General features: G+C 42.7%; 1 pseudogene across 1 annotated transcript; it reads left to right on the top strand.

Moving 5' to 3' along the window:
• Positions 1 to 12,108: 12,108 nt before the first annotated feature.
• LOC148163842 (immunoglobulin heavy variable 3-74 pseudogene) lies at positions 12,109 to 16,028 on the top strand (annotated as a pseudogene). Its single transcript, XR_015768624.1, has 3 exons — positions 12,109 to 12,219; positions 12,333 to 12,682; positions 16,006 to 16,028. The product of XR_015768624.1 is annotated as an immunoglobulin heavy variable 3-74 pseudogene (transcript).
• The last annotated feature ends 215 nt before the right edge of the window (positions 16,029 to 16,243 follow it).

Consider the following 16,243-nt stretch of genomic DNA (forward strand, 5'->3'; position numbering starts at 1 on the left):
TTTGCTGATGATTCCACCATTTTATTTTACTGAGGATTACCATGGAGATGTACAGAGACATCATGTGTAAATGCCCCTTGTGTTTGTTGAAAACCCACAACCTCTCCATCAGCTCTATGATTCTCTCTCTCTCTCTCTCTCTCTCTCTCTCTCTCTCTTTCTCTGAGTCTCAGTGTCTCCAAGTTTCTGAGACAAAAAGGTGGTCTCCACCTTTCAGTCATTTTGGGAATCTTGAAACTCAGGAAGACTGCAAACCTCACTAATATGACCAACTCTGACCTGAAGGTGGTTCAGAGGAGCAGACAGGTCCGGTGGTAGGGAGCACAGGCCAAGACACGGGCTCACTCTCACTTGCTGTGTGCTCTTGGACACTCAGAAAGTCTGTCTGTGCTGCAGTGTGTATGTATCCACCTGTAAAATGGTGATAAATTTGTACCTACATTACATGTTTGGGGTACATATGTGGAAACAAGGAATAAAATGTGGGCTAATTAATGACCTCAGCAAAATCACATAAGGAGAAAGAACAATTTTCTGGAAGATATCATGCATACAGATTCTGCCAGGACCCTCACACCTGCTCTGAGTGTCTGCCATCTTGAGGATGTTACCTACCAAATTTTCTATATGGTCAGATGACGTGCCAATAGGGCCCACCATTTGCTGATTTAAACCTGCGCAGCCCAGATCCTCAGTGTGAGTGGAGCCATAGCCCCGGGATCTCTATGGAAACATTCAGTGATCAGGACAGAACACAGACAACTCACCATGGATTCTGTGCTTGGCTGGGTTTTCCCTGTTGCTCTTTTCAAAGGTAATTTATGTGGATAAGAGGCATTGAGTATGTGGTGGATATGAGTGAGAAAAACAGGGGATGCGTGACATTATCCTGACCAGGATACTGTATCTGCAGGTGTCCAGTGTGAGGTGCACCTGGTGGATCCTGGGGGAGACCTGGTGAAGCCTGGCAGTACCTTGAGACACTCCTGTGCAGCCTCTGGATTCACCTTCAGTAGCTATGCCATGTGCTGGGTCCGCCAGGCTCCAGGGAAGGGGCTGCAGTGGGATGCAGGTATTAGCAGTGGTGGAAGTTACATATACTCCACAGACTCTATGAAGGGCCGATTTACCATCTCCAGAAACAATGGTAAGAACATGCTGTATCCGCAGATGAACAGCCTGAGAGCTGAGGACACAGCTGTGTATTACTGTGCAAAGGACACAGTGAGGGAAATCACTGTGAGCCCAGAGACAAAGCTCACAGAAGTGGATCTGGACCACCAGGGGGTGCACAGTACTCACCAATTCTGTATTTAAGCCCCAGGCGCAGCTGCAGATGGAGGTTAAGTGCAGGTTTCCTGTCAGGATTCCTCTTTATACAGCAGTTTCCACCACCACACACCCCCCCCCGGGAGCCTCTCTGCACACATGATACTTTGCTTTCCTATTTACTCTCTGACTTAAAAATTTGGAAAACAACTATACTAACAAGCACAAAAGATAGTGTCACTTACCTTTGCTTCTACCTGTCCCTAAATATCAATGAATTACAAATATCTCCATGCACATCATCTTAACACTTATAGAAGTCCCAACTGCACTCATTGATATCACAGGAACACCCAGCTCAATGTGCAAGCTTGTTAGAAGCACCATAAATTGCATGCCAGACAGGAGGCTACAGCAGCATCAACAATCCAAAGCAAGAGAATTAAGAGCCCTGGTGGAAGTCACTATCTTGACCATGCTCACAGAGTCAATGTTAATGACAGCATTGGAAAACAGAGGGACCCCCTTTGTCCCCTAGAGGGACCAGGATATGATGTGGACATGGATTTTGATGATGACACCACACACACACACACACACACACACACACACACACACGAGAGTATAAAACCTTTATCATTTCCACCATAATGTCTGCTCAGAGTAGGGCAGGCTCTCAGCAACTCATAACTGCTTGGAGAAAGCCAGGGAAGGACACTGGTTTAGGGTGTGTGTTGTGGGTCAGTGGTATGGATGGGATCCTGCTCAGGGGAGGGGATTGTGTGGAGTCAGTCTCCCACCTGCATCAAAGGAGGGAGAACCCGTGGGTTCTTGTTAGATATTCCATCAGCGACAAAGTAGGGGAAGAGGGAGGAATGAAGGTCATCAAGCTAGTGGACAATAAGCAAAAATTACTATGTGATGAATAATTCCACTAAACATGAATGAAAACTTGGAGAACAAAAGAGAGAAATGACCATACTAAGTAGAGAAATTCTGGATCATTGGAAAATAAAAAGAAGGATCCATGGAAAATCAAAATTATAAAGTCATGATAGAAGTAGACTGAGTTCTACCCAGTGTCTGGGGTGGAAGATATCCAGTCCCCAAAGTCACCAGCTGGTTCTGCAGGTCTTGGATTTGCTGCATGCCTGCAGAGACCAGAAGCTTCTATGATCCATGAGAATCCTCAGGTTGACGTGCTGGATGGGAGGAGGCTTCCACCTGCAACTAATTGATCCTCCAGGTGCTGATATCAGCTCAATGTGTATGACCACTACCATCACCATGTTAAACCTAATGACAATGTGATGGGAGGAGGAGGTGGGGCCTTAGTGAAGCACTTAGGTCAGGTGAGTGCAGCTTCATTATGGGAAGAGTGCCCTTATACAGCAGGACTGGGAAAGCTCCCTGCTCCCTGAACCCATGTGAGGTGACAGGGAAAGGACACACTAGGATGTGGGTGCTCTCCAGACACCAGATCTGTCTGCACCTTGACCTGGGACTTCACAGAATCCAGAACTCTGAGAAATGAGTATTTGTTCTCAAAACCTTCTGGTCCATGTACATTGTAACAGCAGCTGGAACAGACTAAGACATTAGTGACACATGAACCCAAGCACTGATGCTCTGCAGTTTCCCTGCTGCATTTGTTGTGAAACGTCCCTGATAAGCTCCTGCAGTGAGTTTCAAGGGTGTATTTCTCACATGTTCGCTCCTGCAGTTAGGACTAACCAGTTGACTATCCTCGGACTCTGTGAAAAGACACAGTGCACACATAGAGCGAGAACCTTGGTACAAGGGAGTCAGGGTTTCTGAGCGATTGTAGAGCTTTAATTTAAGGATGCTGTTCTTTCAAACCTTCCAGAACATGTGGATGTGATGACTCTGTGGGATCTGAGTCTGATCATCACCTTGCAGAGTTGTGTTATACTGAAAGCCTTGAGGTTAAGTACCTTTGTTCCCTTGCTCCTATCAGGATTCTTTCCTTGTCTGTATTTTGTGAATTGACCATGACATGCCTATGAGATGGTGGGATTTTGTTGAAAATAATGGTTGTTAACTGTGCTACCAGGATTTTGATGTTTGTGTCCTTCTCCATATTAGGGAACTTTCTGACTATTATTTTATGGAATAAACATTCTCCCCCTTTTAACCTTTCTTAAACTTCTGGGACTCCAATGCTATGAATGTTATTATGTTTTAAAAGCCACTGAATTCCCTAAGTCTACCTTTGTAGTCCATTATCTTGGTTTCCATCTTCTTTGCACTCATTATTTTCTATACTTTTATTTTGTATATAACTGATTTGATCCTCTCCTTAATCCAACACACTTTTATGGCCTCCACTTGGGATTGATTCTTGGTTTTAGTATTTTTAATTTGGGCCTGACCGATTTTAGCTCATTTATCTCTGCAGTAAGAGTTTATCTAATGCCTTCTATCCTTTTTTCAAGTCCAGCTAGTACACTAATAAACATTGTTTCAACTTCTACTTCAGACTTCTTACTTACTTTTGTATTAATTAATCCCTGACCATGAAATTTACATCCTATTCATTCTTCTGTGGTGGCTGTTGTTTTTGAAGAGAATAAAAGAACAGAGGGGTAAAAAGACAAAAATCATGAAATGTAGGTCCTGGGTTTGTTTTGGTCTGCTCCTTGAGAGAATATAGAATACAAAATTAAAATAAATAAATATAAAATAAAATGAAAAAAGAAAAAGAAATACAGGCATAATACATTCACAAAAATAAAAATTAAAATAATAATAATAATAAAAGTAAAATGTCAATGGTATTTTGGTAGGGATGGCATTGGACGTGTAGATTGCTCTGGGTAGTATAGGCTTTTTAACCATGTTTATTCCTCCAATCCATGAACATGGAATGTTTTTTCCATCACTTTGTGTCTGCCTCAATTTTTTTCATAAGTGTTCTATAGTTTCTAGTGTACAGATCTTTTACATCTTTGGTTATGGTTATTCCTGTGTATCTTATGGTTTGGGGTGCAATTGGAAATGGGATCAATTGCTTAATTTCTCTTTTTTCAGTCACATTGTTAGTGTATAGAAATGCTATATTTTATGGAACAAGCAAAGACCCTGAACCACAAGGGGGATTTTAAAAAAGAAAACCAAACTTGGGGGCATCACAAAGCCTGACTTCAAGCTGTATTACAAAGCTGTGATCATCAGGACAACATGGTACTGGCACAAAAACAGCCACATAGATCAATGGAACAGAATAGAGAGCCCATAAATGGACCCTCAAGACTGTTCAACTATTCTTTGACAAAGCAGGAAAGAATATCCAAGGGAAAAAAGACAGCTTCTGAAATAAATGGTGCTGGGTAAATTGGACAGCCACATACAGAAGAATGAACCTGGACAATTACACCATACAAAAGATGAACTTAAAATGGGTGAAGGACATAAATGTGAGACAGGAATCCGTCAAAAGCCTAGAGGGGAACCCAGGAAGTAACCTCTTCCAACTTGGCCGCAGCAACTTCTTACAAGACATATCCCTAAAGGCAAGAGAAACAAAAGCAAAAATGAAATATTTGGACATCATCAAGCTAAAAACTTCCGGACACCAAAGCAAACTGCTAACAAAACTAAAAGGCAAACTTCAGAATGGGTGAAGATATTTGCAAATGACATTACAGATAAGGGGCTGGTCTCTGAGATCAATAAATAACTCATCAAACTCAAGACTCCAAAAGTAAATAATGCAGTCAAAAGATGGGCAGAAGACATGAACAGTCACTTCTCCAAAGAAGACATACAAATGGCTAAGAGACACATGAAAAACTACTCCACATCACTTTCCATCAGGGAAATACAAACCAAACCACAATGAGATACCACCATACACAAGATATAATGGCAAAAATTAACAAGACAGCAAATGTTGGCGAGGATGTGGTGATTTTAAGCTAAAGACTGTAGTTAGAGACACAGAAGGACACTATATCATTCTTAAAGGCTCTATCCAACAAGAAGATCTAACAATTGTAAATATCTATGCCCTGAATATGGGAGCACCCATCTATATAGCCAAACGTTTACCAAAATAAAGAGTCATATTGATAACAATACGCCAATTGTAGGAGACCTCAATATTCCACTTTCAGCAATAGAAAGATCATCTAAGAAGAAAATCAACAAAGAAACAAGAGCTTTGAATGACACACTGGACCAGATGGACATCAAAGATATACACAGAACATTCCACCCTAAAACAACAGAATACTCATTCTTCTCGGGCGCACATGGAACTTTCTCCAGAATAGACCACATACTGAGTCACAAATCAGATCTCAACCAATACCAAAAGATTGAGATTATTCCCTGCATATTCTCAGACCACAATGCTTTAAAACTGGAACTCAATCACAAGAAAAAACTTGGAAGAAATTCAAACACTTAGAAGCTAAAGACCACTCTGCTCAAGAATATTTGGGTCAACCAAGAAATCAAAGAAGAACTTAAAAAATTCATGGAAACCAATGAGAATGAAAACACACCAGTCCAAAACCTATGGGATATTGCAAAGGGGGTCCTAAGGAGGAAATACATAGACATCCAAGCCTCACTCAAAAAAAAAAAAAAAAAGAAAAGAAAAAGAAAAATCCCGAATTCACCAACTAACTCTACACCTTAAACAACTAGAGAAAAAGGAACAAACAATACCTAAGCCATGCATTTGAAGAGAAATAATTAAAATTAGAGCAGAGATCAATGACTTAGAAACCAGAAGCACAGTAGAACAGATCAAAACTAGAAGATGGTTCTTTGAAAGAATTAATAATATCAATAAACCACTGGCCAGACTTATCCAAAAGAAATGAAAATGGACACAAATTAATAAAATTATGAATGAAAGCAGAGATCACAACTAACACCAAGGAGATAGAAACAATTACATGAAATTATTATCAACAACTATATGCCAATAAGCTGAGCGACCTGGATTAAATGGATGCCTTCCTGGAAACCTATAAACTCCCAAGATTGAAACAGGAAGAAATTGACAACGTGAATAGGCCAATAACCAGTAACGAGATTGAAGCAGTGATCAAAAACCTACCAAAAAAAAAAAAAAAAAAGTCCAGGGCCTGATGGATTCCCTGGGGAATTCTACCAAACATTCAAAGAAGAAATAATACTTATTCTCCTGAAGCTGTTTCAAAAAATAGAAACAAAAGGAAAGCTTCCAGACTCATTCTATGAGGCCAGAATTACCTTAATCCCCAAACCAGGCAAAGACCTGATCAAAAAAGAGAATTTCAGACCAATATCCCCGATGAATATGGATTCCAAAATTCTCAACAAGATCCTAGCTAGTAAGATCCAACAATACATTAAAAGGATCATCCACTACGACCAAGTGGGATTTATCCCCAGGATGCAATGATGGTTCAACATTTGCAAATCCGTCAATGTGATAGAACACATTAGTAAGTGGAGAGAGAAGAACCATATGTTCCTCTCAATTGATGCAGAAAAAGCATTTGACAAGATACAACGTCCTTTCCTGATTAAAACCCTTCAGAATATAGGGCTAGAGGGAACATCCCTTAAGTTCATTAAATCCATCTATGAAAAACCCACAGCAAATATCATCCTCAATGGGGAAAAGATGAGAGCCTTTCCCTCAAAATCAGGAGCACGACAAGGAGGCCCACTCTCACCAATATTGTTCAACATAGTACTAGAAGTCCTAGCAACAGCAGGCAGACAAAAAGAAATAAAAGGTATTCAAAATGGCAAAGAAGAACTCAAACTCTCTCTCTTTGCAGATGACATGATACTTTATGTGGAAGACCCCAAAGACTCCACCCCCAAATTACTAGAACTCATACAGCAATGCAGTAATGTGGCAGGATACAAAATCAATGCACAGAAATCAGTTGCTTGCTTCTACTCAAAACACAACTGTAGAAAGAGAAATTAGAGAAATGATTCCATTTACCACAGCACCAAAAACCATAACATACCTTGGAATAAACCTATCCAAGGAGGGAAAGGATCTATACCCTAGGAACTACAGAACACTCATGAAAGAAATTGAAGAAGACACAAGAAGAAGGAAAAATATTCCATGCTCATAGAGCGGAAGAATGAACATTGTTAAAATGTCTATGCTACCCAGAGCAATCTATACCTTCAATGCCATCCCGATCAAAATTCCAATGATAAGGAAGACTTGATGCAGGTTTCCTGCTCTCCTCTGAATACATAAATTTATAGCTGAGTTTTTAAAGACAAGGAGCATACTGAAGGTTGAAATATGGGAAAAGGGTCGAGGAGACATCCTTTGAAAAGAAGAGTCTGTAGTGCTCAAGAAGGGACGGTGTCTCCTTGCAAGTTCGATAAATGGGCGGGAGAAAATGTGACCCTGTATCTCTGCAGAGGTCTGTGACATCAACAGGTGCTCTGGGACCATCAGGAGGCGCTCACATCAACCAGCGGAACTCAGGAATCATGGAGCTCATGATCCAGGACAAAAGGTTGGTTGAGGGCTGGTCCTCACTCAAGGCTTTTCAGCTCCATGCTCTGCAAACTGCTTCCTGACACGAACACTGTAAACAGTTTGGAAAAACTGTCAAAACACAGTTGTGTCTTCCTTTCCTTGAATCAGTAATCATAATGTAAATACTCAAATTTGTGATGTACCAGGCTATGGAAAAATTTAACTGTAGGATCATGGCAATAGCTGTGGGATTAGAAGTAGAATGATCTCCATTTCACAAGTGAGAACATTTCCCTAAATAACAGCATCCATTCTGATCTCAGATGTTGAGAGTTTCATGTCTGCTAATGATTCCACCATTTTATTTTTATTGAGGCTTTCCATGGATATGTACAGAGACATCATGTGCAAATGCCCCTTGGGTTGCTGAAAACGTGCAGTGTCTCCATCAACTCTGTGACTCTCTCTAGGATTCTTAGTGTCTCCAAGATTTTAGAAACTTGGTGGTCTCCACCCTTCACTCAGTTTGGTAATCTGGAAACTCAGGAAGCCTGCAAACCTCACTACTTATGACTAAGTGATCTGGAGGTATTTCAGGGGGGCAGGCATGTCCCATGGTGGGGAGCACAGGGCCAAACATGGGTTCACACTTACCTGATGGGTGCTCTTGGATGCTCAGAGAGCCCTTCTGTGCTGCAATGTATACCTATCCACCTATAAAATGGTGATAAATGGGTACATATATCACATATGATTTACAGAGAACAAGACACATGGAGTATGTGAGTGGATATGAGTCAGAGAAAGAGCGTATATGTGACAGTTTCCTGACCAGGATGTCTTGTGTTTGAAGATGTCCAGTGTGAGGTGCAGCTGGTAGAGTCTGGGGGAGACCTGGTGAAGCCTGGTGGTGGGGTCCCTGATATTCTCCTTTGCAGATTCTTGATTCACCTTCAGAAGGTACTACATGAGCTGGGCCCACTAGGCTCCAGTCAGTAGGCTGCAGTGGGTCGCAAGTATTGATGATGTTGGAAGTAGCACAAACTATTTAGACTCTGTGAAGGGCTGATCCACCATCTCCAGAGACAATGGCAGGAACGTGCTGTATCTGCAGATGAACAGCCTGAGAGCAAAGGATAAGGCTGTATAATACTGTGAAAGTGACAGTGTGAGGGGACATCAGTGTGAGCTCAGACACAAACCACACTGTAGACCAGAATCTGAGGCAACAGTGGGGGCACACTATTCACTAATTCTGTCTTTAAAAGCCACGAGCAGGTGAAGGTGGAGGAAAGGGGCAGGTGTCTTGTCAGATTCTGGGGTTTCCTCTCCATAGAGCAGTTTCCCCCAGGAAACCTCTCTCCACACGTGATTCTCTGCTTACCTATTTACTCTCTGGTGTAAAAAAAATAAGAAATCAACTGTACTAACAAGCACAAAAGACAGTGTCACTTGCACTTGCTTGTTTCTGGACCTAAACATCAATGGATTACAAATATCTCCATGCATATTATGTGAATATATTCAGGAGTCCCAGCTACACTCATTGTGCATCACAGGATGACTCAGCTCAATGTGCTAACTTGCTAGAAGCAGCATAAAGTGCATGCTGGACATGGGGCTAAAGGGGCATCAAAAATCCAAAGAACATGAATAAAGACCATGGAGAGGGTCACTGTCTGGAACCAAGGTCACTGCCTCAATATTACTGACAGCATGTAAAAGCAGAGAAACCCACAAGCACGTTGTGTGAATGTGGACTCTGATGGTATCTCTCTCTCACACACACACACACACACACGAGAGAGAGTATAAAAATATATCACTTTCACTCATCAGAGGGTCATGAGTTAAGTCAATCTCCTACCCTCATCAAAGGAGGGAGAACACAGGGGTTCTTACATTTCCCATGGGTGGGGTGTGAGAAGAGGGAGGGATGAAGATTAAGTAGCTAATAGGCAATAATCAAAGGATAGGTTGTGATGACTAATTCACTAAAGAATATGAAAACTTGGAGAACAAAAAAAGACAAATGGCCATTCTAAGGAGACAATGGTCTGAATCTGTGGAAAATGAGAAGAATGTCACGGGAAAAGCACAAATTTTAAGATGATAATAGAAGTGGACTGAAGGCTTAACCAGTGTCTAAGAAGGAAGCTGTCCACTCCCCAAGGTCGCCAGCTGAAGGTTCTGAAGGTCTTGTGTTCACTGTGTCTTTGCAGAGACCAGCAGATTCTGCTGGATTTATGAGAACCTTCAGGTTGAGATGCCGGTTGGGAGAAGCCTTCCACCTGCAGTGAGTCACTAATTGATCCTTCGGTTGCTGATAGCTTCTCAATGTGTAAGACTTGTACCATCACAGGTTGAAACTTAAGGAGAATGTGGTGGAAGGAGGCGGTGGGACCCGAGGGAAGCACTTAGGTCAGGAGGGTGCAGCCTCATGACAGGATTACTGCCCTTATACAGCAGGACTGGGAAAGCTCCTGGCCCCTGACCCATGTGAGGTACCGGGGAAAGGACACACTAGGATGTGGGGATCTCCAAACACCAAAACCTTCTGCACCTTGACCTAGGACTTCCAGAATCCAGAACTGTGAGGAATGGGTGTCTGTTATATAAAACCACCCACTCCATGTACATTGTTACAGCAGCTGGAAGAGACTGAGACATTAGTGACACACGAACCCAAGCACTGATGCTCTGGCGTTTCCCTGCTGCATTTGTTGGGAAAACTACCTGGTAAGTTCCTTCAGTGAGGTTCAAGGGTGGATTTCTCACATGTCCCTCCCACAGATAGGACTAACCAGTACTCTCCTAGGACTCTGTGAAAGGACACAGTGGACACACAGAGGGAGGACTTTTAAACAAAGGAGTCAGGGTTTCTGAGGCTGAGGGCCTTTATTTTAAGGATGCTGTTTATTCATCCTTTCCAGAAGATGTGGATGTGATCACCCTGTGGGTTTTGAGTCTGATCATCACCTTACAGAGTTGTGTTCTACTGATTGCCACGAGGTTTGCGCCTGTCCCTGGTTGTATTGTTGGTAACCCGTGTCCCATTTGAAACCCCTCTGCATCTGTGACTCTTCCTGTGGTCGTGCGGGTAGGTTCCGTGTGATGTGTTCATTACTGGGAACACTCAAAGGCACTTCCTTTTGCCTGCAACCCTTTTTCTAATGGTTCCCCGCACTACCCACGGAACATGTCCTAGTGTCCTGCCAGAGTTGTCATTGGTAATGTCACACCATCACAGACTCCTGGGAGCCCCACATGCATGTTGCTTGTTTCCTGGGGATGAGCACTGCCTAGGAACCCACCTGCACCCTCTATAACATAAGCACATTGTTATACTTTATTCCCTGTGAGCAATGATGTCAGCTGGTCTCTGTCCAGGTCCACACACACACACACACACACACACACACACACTGTCAAGTACAGTCATCAAAGCTATTTAGGATAATCACAGAGATGACTCTGACAGAACGCAGAGATAGTGAAATATTAGGGACTGGAAAATACAACTGCATGAACCCGATTCTCTGTATTTCAGGTAAGCTCGAGAATAAGCACAATCATCCCTCCCATTTCGGGAGGGGCTCCACATTCTTAATGAGCCTGCCCACTCTGTTCTGCAGGTAGTTCAGAGTTCAGGGATGTTGTAAGTCCTGTGGGAGGAGCACAGAACAGATACCGGGGTCACCCTTACCCAATGGGTGTTCTTGGACACTCACAAATCCTCTAAAATTCCGGGTATATGTTCACATATCTTAATGGTGTCACATGAAATCTACACCTAAAGATTTCTGTGCATGTGTAAAAAAAGGGTAGCCCGTGGAGGCTAAGATTGTGATCTGGAAAATCATATAATCAAAAATATATTTTCCCAAATTCTTTCTTTTTTTTATTTTTTTATTGTTATGTTAATCACCATATATTACATCATTAGTTTTTGGTGCAGTGTTCCATGATTCATTGTTTGTTCATAACACCCAGTGCTCCATGCAGAACGTGCCCTCCTCAATACCCATCACCAGGCTAACCCATCCCCCTACCCCCTCCCCTCTAGAACCCTCAGTTTGTTTTTCAGAGTCCATCATCTCTCATAGTTCATCTCCCCCTCTGACATACTCCCCTTTTCTTCCTCTCCTGTTATCTTCTTCTTTTTCTTTTTTCTTAAAATATGTTGCGTTATTCCCAAATTCTTTCAATAGCAACAAATCAAAGGCAGTCACATCTGCTCTGGTCACTGCCCTCTCTGTCAGCATAGATCACAAGTTGGCTATTTAGTCAGAGGACATGCAAATATGGCCCTCCCTCTGCTGATTAAAACTGCCCAACCCTAACCCTGCAGCTGGGAGAGGAGCCCCAGGCTTGGGATTCCCAGGTGTTCCCGTTCATAATCAGGACAGAACACAGACAACTCACGATGGAGTTTGTGTTTCACTGGGTTTTCTTTGTTGCAATTTTAAAAGGTAATTTATGGAGAACAAGAGACATGAGTCTCTTGAGTATGTGAGTGGATATGAGTGAGAGAAACAGTGGGTGTGTGTGACAGTTTACTGACCAGGATGTCTTGTGTCTGCAGGTGTCCAGTGTGAGGTGCAGCTGGTGGAGTCTGGGGGAGACCTGGTGAAGCCTGGGGGGTCCCTGAGACTCTCCTGTGCAGCCTCTGGATTCACCTTCAGTAGCTATAGCATGAGCTGGGTCCGCCAGGCTCCAGGGAAGGGGCTCAGTGGGTCGCATGGATTAAGTATGATGGAAGTAGCACAAACTACGCAGACTCTGTGAAGGGCCGATTCACCATCTCCAGAGACAACGGCAAGAACACGCTGTATCTGCAGATGAACAGCCTGAGAGCCGAGGACACGGCCGTGTATTACTGTGCCAGTGACACAGTGAGGGGACATCAGTGTGAGTCCAGACACAAACCTCACTGTAGAAGGGGATCTGGACCACCAGGGGGTGCACACTACTCACCATTTTGTCTTTAAGGCCCAGGAGCAGATGCAGCTGGAGAGTATGGCAGGTTTCCTCCCAGAGTCTGGGGCTTCCTCTCTAATTATCGCTGTTTCCCCCAGGGAGCCTCTCTGCACACATAGTTCTGTGCTACCTATTCATTCTCTGACATAAATAAAAAGTTGAAGAACTGCTATACCTGCAAGCGCAAAAGTCAGTGTCACTTGCACTTGCTTGTTCCTGGACCTAAATATGAATGAATTACAAATAACTCCCTACAAATCCCCTGAATACTGTCAAGAGTCCCAGCTGCACTCACTGTGTATCATAGGAGAATCCAGCTCAGTGTGCAAGCTTGCAAGAACTACATTCTGGATATGGGGCTGCAGTGGCATCAACAATCCAAAGCCAGAGAAGAAAGATCCCTGGTGGGACTCACTGTCTTAAACCATGTTCCCAACAATGTTAGTGGCAGCGTGGGAAACAGAGGGACCCCACCAGGACATGGTGTGGATGTAGAGTATGTTGATTATACACACACACACACACAAACAAACACAAACACATAAACATGAGAACATAAAATTTCCATCCCCTTTACCATCTTGTCTGTTGAGAGCAGGGCAGGCCTCTCCTCAAGACATAACTGCTTGGATGGAGCCAAGGAAGGACACTGGCTCAGGGGGTGTGCTGTGGGTCAGTGGGGGGGATGGGGTCCTGTTCATGGGAGGGGCTTCTCTGGAGCCAGTCTCCCACCTGCATCAAAGGAGGGAGAACTGGTGTGTTCTTCTTAGAGTTTCCATCTGTGAGGCAGGAAGAGAGGAGTGAGGGATGAAGGTCAAGGTGCTAACAGACAATAATCAAAAGATACCAAGTGATGACTAATTCGACTAAACACATGTGAAAATGGCAAGAACAAAAGGAGAAATGGCCATTCTAAGTAGAAAATGATACGAATCCTTGGAAATTTAGAACAATCCATGGAAACATCACAAGTAGAAAGATAATGATAGAAGTAGACTGAGTTCTACCCATGTCTGCAGTGGAAGCTGTCCACTCCCCAAGGTCACAAACTGGTTCTGACATCCTTGTGTTTGCTGTGTGCACACAGAGACCAGAGGTTTCTACTGGATCCATGAGAATCCTCAGGCTGAGGTGCTGGACGGGAGGAGCCTTCCACCTTCCGGGAATAACTAATTATCTTTTAGTTGCTGATATCAGCGCAATGTGTATGACCTCAACCATCAGAGGTTGAATCCTAAGAACATTGTGATGGATCAAGGAGGACCAGCCTTAGGGAATCATTTAGGTCAGGAGGGTGCAGGCTCACGACAGGATTACTGCCCTTATACCACAGGACTGGGAAATCTCCCTGCCCCCTGACCCCATGTGAGGTGACAGGGGAAGAACACACTAGGAGGTGGGTACCCTCCAGACACCACATGTCTGCACCTTGACCTGGACTTTCCAGAATACATAACTGTGAGAAATCAGTGTCTGCTGTATAAAATGACCCAGACCATGTATATTGTTACAGCAGCTGGAACAGACTGAGACATTAGTGACACATGAACCCAAGCACTAATGCTCTGGAGTTTCCCTGCTGCATTTGTTGGGAAAAGTATCTGGTAAGTTCCTTCAGTGAGGTTCCAGGGTGCATTTCTCACATGTTCCCTCCCACAGATAGGACTAACCAGTACTCTCCTAGGACTCTGTGAAAGGACACAGTGGACACACTGAGGGAGAAAGGTGGTACAAGGGAGTCAGGGTTTCCCAGAATATGTGGAACTTTAATTTAAGGATGATGTTTTTTCAGTCTTCCAGAAGATGTGGATGTGATGACTGTGAGATTTGAGTCTGATCATCACTTTACAGAGTTGTGTTGTACTGAAAGCCCCTTTGTTCCCTTCCTCCTGCCAGAATCTTTACTTGTCTGTGCTGTATTTTGTGAGTTTGACTACGATATGCCTTGGTGATAGTCAGCTTTTTAATAGCAGTTCTCTATACTACTCGGATTTTGATGTCTGTGTCCTTCTGCATATTAGGAAACTTTTTGGCTATTATTTTATGGAATAAAACTAATCCCCCTTTTTATCTCTCTTCATCTTCTGTGACTCTTATGATAGAAATGTTATTATGTTTTAATAAGTCACTGAATTCACTAAGTCTACCTTCATGACCCATTACCTTGGTTTCCTTCTTCTTTTCACTCATTTTCTAGAATTTTATCTTGTATACCTTAAATTCGTTCCTCTCCTTCATCCATCCTCATTTTTTATGGCCTCCACATGGGATTGCATCTTGGATTTAGTTGTTTGTTGGTTTTTGTTGTTGTTGTTGTTGTTTTAATTTGATCTGATTAAATTTTAGTTCATTTATCATTGCAGTAAAGGATTCTCTAGTGTCTTCTATCCTTTTTTCAAGCCCACTTTCTATCCTAAAAATCATTGTTTTAAGTTCTAGTTCAGACATCATACTTATATTTGTATTGATTAAAAGCCTGGACATGAGTTTTCCTTCCTACTCATTCCTCTGGGGTAAACGTTTCCATATTTTTTTATTTTTTCTGAAAATAAAGAAGGAAAGGGTTAAAAAAGTCAAGAAATGAAGATCCTGGGTTTCTTTTGGTCCACTTCTAAAAAAGAATTTAGGTCGCAAAATAAATAAAAATAAATATAAAATAAAATAAAGTAAAAATAGAAGTAATAAATATATATTTCTAAAAATGAAAATGAAAATATAAGAAAAAATTAATAATAAAAATCAAGAAAGAAGAATTGGAAAATAAATCAAAAAATAAAAATAAAAAAACCTTAAGAATGAAAGTAGAAAGAAAGCTAGATCCTACTTCCCCTAGAGCTGAAACTTCACAGCACTCAGTGATCATTAGACTTGGTGAGAAGGAATAGATTCTGCTGATCTCAGGGAGGTGTCTGTTGTGATTATTCTCAGGGGTTTTGGCCTAGTGGAAAGGCACATCTTGGGAGCAGGGTACAGGGCTTGCTGTAAGTGGCTCTGGCCTCCAATAGGTAGAGCTGTTTTGCACTGATGGGTGGGTTAAATATGGCATCTGCTCTCTAAACTGGTTTGGAAAGTTCACACCCCGCACTCTTCAGTGCGTCTTCACAGGAAACTGTCCCCGGATTCCATCTGAACCCTGTGTTCACCCTGCCTGTGTTGGAGCTGCTCTATCTCAGGCACACGACTGAGTTTCAAAACCTCAAAATTAGGGACTCTCTTGGGGTAGACCCATGTTATTTTCCAGGGGACGGTCTCATAGCCTTTTTGCCTTTTGCCTACAGGTCTCAGGAAAGAGGTCATATGACCACACAGTGGTTCACCCTTTATGGCAAAGCAGAGCAGAAAGCCTGCAATTAGTCTCACTGTTTAATCAGGTTTCGGGCTCCTATGTCTAGTAACTGTGCATCACATTGGTGCCACACATTCTTCTTATGGCTCACGGGGTCCTCAGACCCTGTCTTTCTGCCCCACTTTGACACTTCAGCATCTTTATTCCAGGCACATCCCCACAGTAGCAGA

The sequence above is a fragment of the Eumetopias jubatus genome, unplaced genomic scaffold, assembly GCF_037043125.1.
Source record: "Eumetopias jubatus isolate StellerSeaLion01/CBP00866 unplaced genomic scaffold, mEumJub1_p1.0 scaffold_7, whole genome shotgun sequence".
NCBI classification, from domain to species: domain Eukaryota; kingdom Metazoa; phylum Chordata; class Mammalia; order Carnivora; family Otariidae; genus Eumetopias; species Eumetopias jubatus.